Below are 6,000 nucleotides of genomic sequence, written 5' to 3'. Positions count from 1 at the left end.
ACCTGCCTATCTGCACAGCTCTGGCGACATCCTTTCAAATCTGGTCTCCTTTCTGAGATTTCCTCTTTGATCTCTCAGTTGAAAAGTCTGGTCGCCACAATGCACAAATCCCCAGTGCTGGGATATTGTGTGATGCATCCAAGTTCCTCTTTAGGGCACCTTGTCTCAGGACAAAGGTGTCAGCAGTGACCACCAGCAGGCTGACCCCTGGGTCTTCCTGGCATGAGTGAAACTGTATCGCTTGGACATAAGTATCAGCTGGATGCTATATCGTGTGGACAAACGTGCTTTTCCTCTCCCTGCTCTGGGACTTATTTCTGTTTGTTCTCTGCCTTTCTCTTTGTCCACCTGTGTCTCTTTTTCCCTCCCGCCCCTCTGCCTGCTCTCTCTCGATTGCTTGTTCATGCAGGACATTTTTCAGTCTACAAAATGTAGCAACACATTTATTACCCCTGGGTAACTCCACAGACAATCAAGAAAATGCATTTCAGCATGATGAAGTGTCATGAACAATGAATGTATAGCAAAATAAATTACTCTATAAATGAAGAAAAACATCTCACTAATGCAGAGTGCAGGAATATCTGAAGGTAACAATTTACTTCAATTAGCAGTGATTCAAAATAAAACCCATGCATCAAAACCGGATATTTATAAAGGGTTTCAGACTTGTAGAGGGCAATTATTTAGCCAGTGGGTTTGTTGAGAGGGAAGTGGGCTGCCATCACTGAAGTCCTGCTCATCCTTTATGTCAGGTAGCCTTCTGTGACCCCAGGCCTGGGTTGATGCCCTCGAGTTCTCATTACCCAGGTGCATAACTTTATCTTGCACTTGGCACATTGTCTGGGGATTGCTGTTTCATGCACGTGCCCCTCTGTAGATTGCAGGCATCTGTATCCTGGGCACCTAGTACGGGGCCCCTAACATGATGGACGATTAATACATGTTTGAGAAATGAATAAATGAATAATTGATACTGACTCCAAAATCAGTTTTTTATACCCCACATGATAGCAGGGTGTACAACCCAGTGTGTGGCTTCATGCCTCCTTGTGACCTGAGCAATGCAGGCTGGGCCAAGGGACCTGCAGGATCAACTACCCATTATGGATTGCCTTTAGATAGACTCCAGGTCAACCTTGGATAGGGTGGGTCTCAGCAGCAAACTTTTACCATGAATTCGTGCACCGTCATTGTTGCCCTGGGTCACCTTCAAGCCTTTGCTTAAATATCACTCTCTCCTTGAGGCTCCCTTTGATCACTCTATTTACAGCTGCACGTACCCCAGCCCACACCAGGATCCTGATTCCTCTCACCCTGTTCTCCACTTTCTTCTGTAGCTCTTATCTCCTTCTAATGTATTATGTAACTTATTTATTCATTTTGTTTACTATTTATTGTTAGTCTTTCCCATTAGAATGTAAAGCCCCACATGTGCCTGGCACACAATAGGTATTCAATAAATATGTGCTGAATGAATGAATGAATACTACCATGTGACACTGGCCAGGAGACATAAACTACAGCCTAAAGCAATGGTTTTTTGTGTGTGTCCTTTGGAAACTAGAGTTCCCACTGAGATGTTTCTGGCTGAGGGAAGCTGGAAGGGAGGCTAAGTGTGTAGGGTTTAGGGGATCTGCCCTTTGTGCAACCACTTATCTGTTTTATATAGTGAAGTTTTGTAAAATATTTCTTTTGAGAAAGGAGTTCTATTGCCTTTAAGAAAACATGTTTGATTCCACTCTTTACCTCCCAGGAAAAAGCTGAGAGCTGAGATTTTTCATCTGCTTGCTCTGGGCCGAGCAGGGGGGATATATGTCACCTACTAGGTCAAGCTGCCATCTCTATTTTCCCCAGGCAGCTAGACTGTGCTGTACCTATCAGAGCTCTAGTACTGGCAAGACAGAAGCCAGTCCTCTGGGGAGCCCTCTTGGAAAAGCTGGGGTGCTAGGTGCATGTACCAACACCTTCCTTTCCCTAGGTGAAGGTGTAATATAAACACACAATGGAATACTATTCAGCCTTTAAAGGAAAAAGATGGAAATTCTGCAATATGTGACAATATGGATGAACATTGGGGACCTTATGCTAAATGAAATAAGCCAGTCACAAAAGACAAATACTGCATGATTCCACTTATATGAGGTAACTAAAATAGTCAAACTCAGAATCAAAGAGTGGAATGGTGGTTGCCAGGGGCCAAGGGAGGGAGAAGTAGGGAGTTACTAATCAATGGATGTAGAGTTTTAGTTAAGCAAGATGAAAAAATTCTGGAGATTAGCTATACAACATCATACATAGTTAGCAATACTGGCTTATACACTTGAACATTTGTTAAGAGGGTAGATCTCATGTTAAGTGTTCCTATCACAATAAAATGTTTTTTAAAAAGGAACCATGTTTGAAACCCACTGATTTATAGCAAAACATACCTCTTTCTGTATTTAAACAAAAATACACCCTGGAGGATCTTTATTACCTCTACCCTGAACTCTATGTAAAGTAGAATGAGTTCTTATTTATTGTTTTATTTATTGTTTATCAAGGTCTACCACAGGTTTTCTAAGCTTTTTCTACTCAAAATGTGTGGGTCCCTAGGCCAGCAGCAATAGTGTTGCACGGGAGCTTGTTAGAAATTCAGAACCTCAGGCTTCAACCCAGACCTACTGAGTCAGTATCTGCATTTTAACTAGATCCCTAGGAGATTCTAAGCCATCCCTAAGGACTGTGTTTCCAATGCTGCAATTTCTTGCTCTTCTTAGAGTGATGTGAGTGCAGTGGGCAGCTAGGTTTTCCTTGTGCTGACTGCTGACAAAGTTGGGTAGATCGAGCAGGTGAAGAGGTGGGAAGCACGGTATGCGGACACCCCGCAGTTGAGATAATTAGACTTGAGCAGCTGACTGCGTGCCCAGGACTGGCTTGTTTGTCTAAAGAATAGAGTGAGAGCCCGAGTAATTGAAATATACCACATTCCCTGAACTTCATTTCAGCCAATACTTTCAACCTCTTCCTGTAACACATCTTCTACCATTGCTGCTAGCAAAGAGGTAAAGTGAATGGAATTACGTTTCAGCTCCTTTCTCTGCTCCCTTGCCAAGTGGAATTACTAACAAGGAATGACATAGCTTGAAAGTGGGCAAAACAACGACAACAAAAGGCGGTGGGGGGGGGGAGAGGAGTAAAAGAGGAAGAGAAGCAGAGGGCCTATACAATCCAAAAACATGATAACCAAGCTATAGCCTCTAAAAAAGTAAGGTCTGACTGCAATTCATTTGAAAAGCACACACAACCTCAAAGTCAAACTTTGTTAATTATACTTGGAAAAAGGAGTTTAGTGAGGCAGCTTAGATTTTACCCACGGTATATTTTTAAGCTGTATGCAGTCAAGCAGGAATATACCATTTCTTGAGCAATTGCAAGAGATCCTATAAACAGCTTTCAGTTCTATTTTATCTTCTATGTAACTTAGGGCTGTGGTTCTTGATGAATGATTTGTGTCATCTTCCTAAACGATTTTGATCATATCATTCAGCAGCCCTGTAGGAGGGCACTTACGTGGTTTAGCTCTGAAACTATCCATTAAGAGATGAATAAAAAGTCAACAACATTATCCACATCATTAGCTTATGTAATAAAAAGTGATTAAATACAGCTAGCTTTCAAATGTGAGTAAAATAGATCTAGTTGAAAGTATAAATTTTTATAATGTTTATGTTCTGCTTGGATTGAATTACCTTAAATAACAGAAAATTGCCATCCTACCTCACTGATAACCATCAACACTGAAGTCATTATTAGATTATGAAAATTTTACCAAAACAGTTGGACAATGCTGTAATTTACATTGCCGGTACTGTTGCACAGCTCATTGGATAACCACTCACCCGCCCCTGCCCCGAAACTGACCAGTTACATCTTCAGCAAACAGGAGTTAGAGCATGAGCTTTTAGGCTGCTGGAGATGGGAGTGGGATGTATGAAAGAGGGAAAGATACACTTATTATTTAAGAAATACATATGTTTTTTGTGTTACTGAAAGATTTGGTGAGTCAGATGTGGATGTTTTCCCTCTGATTTCAGGCACTACCAGAAACGATGGGGAATTCCCCCACTTGTTTCCACATTCCTGGCCTTCTTTGGATGGAGGTTCTGGAGAGGGAGGACCCAGGGGACTATGGGTTTGAAACTACACCTCGCAAATACCCTCCAGGTGGTAGAGTCATGTCTTACTACTGAAGCTACTTAGAAGGTCACCAAGTCTCAGTTCCCTAATCACCATCAGGAACTCCTCTGAACATTCACAAGCCAGGTTCAACAATAGTCAGCATTGGTCACACCTCCTCCCTCAAAGGTTGTGTCCAGATTTGGGTTTTGTAATGTCATCTATTTATGGTACATTTTCACGTGGAATTATATCAAATCTTTACAACCGACATTTTTCAGTCTTTATCCTTACTGATCTCTTAGCAGCATCTAAACCATCCATCCTTGCTGATTACCCCTTTCTCTTTGAAACATTCTCCTTCCTTGGTTTTCATGATAGAGGATTATCCTGGTGTTCCTTCTGTTTTTCTCACCAGACCTTCTCTCCTTCTCTTACAGTGGCTCAGTCTCCTCAATCTGAGCATGAAACGTTGATGTTCTTCAAGTTCATCGTGGTCTTTGGTCTGTAGTCTCAGACTGGTTCTGTTAGCTTCTTACTCTATTCTCTCTCCCTTATCAACCTCCTTCACTCCCTGAGTTCAATGACCATCTACATGATAACGACTCCCAGGTTATCATCTTCAGCTCAGAGCTACCTATTGGGCAGCAGTCTTATGCATACAACTTTCTTCTCAGTAGCTCTGCTTGGATTTTGATGAACACCACTTCTCCCCTCACAGTGGATTTCTCTTCTATCCCATTCAAAGGCACCACCATCTAACGAAAGTAAGCCAGAAAATAAGTCATACTCCTGGACACCTGTCTCTCCCTCACCAGACATGTTCAGTCATCACCCACTTGTCATTTCATCTCTGAAACCTCTCTCAAGTCTCTCCACCTACACAATCACCATCCTAGTCCAAGTTTTCATCTCCCACCAGGATTATTTTGATTGAACCCTCTCCAAACCATTCCTCACACTACAGCTGGAGTGATCTTTTAAAAATGCAAATCTAATCATGACCTTTCCTGTTTAAGACCCTCATTTTGTTCTTTAGCTTAAGGATCAAGCATCCTCAACCCCGCCTACGAGATTTATACAAACTCACCTCTGATTATGCCACCAGTCTCCTCTTTCCTGTCGTTTACCTCTGGGCTCTGCCACACTGGCCTTCTATTTCAGCTCTTCACATTGTTTCAGCCTCTTTCTTTCTTCAGGCCTTTTTCCAAATAGTTTTTCTTTCTGGAATTCTGTTCTCTCCCTTGCTGCTTTCCCATAGCATTGATCAAGATTTTATCTTGGACTTGATCGCTTCTCTTCACTTTTTCACTCAGAGCATTCAACCACTCCCAGGGTTTTAGTAGTCATTTCTGTGTAGACAATACCCAAATAGACCTCTTTTAAAGCTGTGAATGAGCATTTACAATAATGGATATTTACACCTAAATGTTTTATAAACGTTTTAACTTCACTATGTCCCAAACTCATCTTCTCCCCAGATCTGCTCCCTTTCATGTCCTCTATATCCTGGTAATGGTATTACCTGTCTTAAAGTCACTCAATTTTTAAAATAACATCTTTAGCGAGATACAATTCACATACCATAAAAGCTACCCTTTTAAAGCATGTAATTAAGTGGTTTTTAGTATATTCACAGAGTTGTGCAATCTTCACTTCTATCTAATTTTGCAACAATTTCATCACCCCCAAAAGAAACTCTAAACTGATTAATAGACTCTCCTCACCCTTCCCTCCCCCAGGCCCTGGAAACCATTAACTGACTTTCTGTCTCTATGAAATTATCTATTCTAGACACTTCAAATGAATAGAATCATACAATATGTAGCTTTTTGTGCT

Source organism: Balaenoptera borealis, assembly GCF_965194805.1.
Source record: "Balaenoptera borealis genome assembly, chromosome: 6".
In the NCBI taxonomy this organism is placed as follows: domain Eukaryota; kingdom Metazoa; phylum Chordata; class Mammalia; order Artiodactyla; family Balaenopteridae; genus Balaenoptera; species Balaenoptera borealis.
This window is presented reverse-complemented; position numbering follows the sequence as displayed.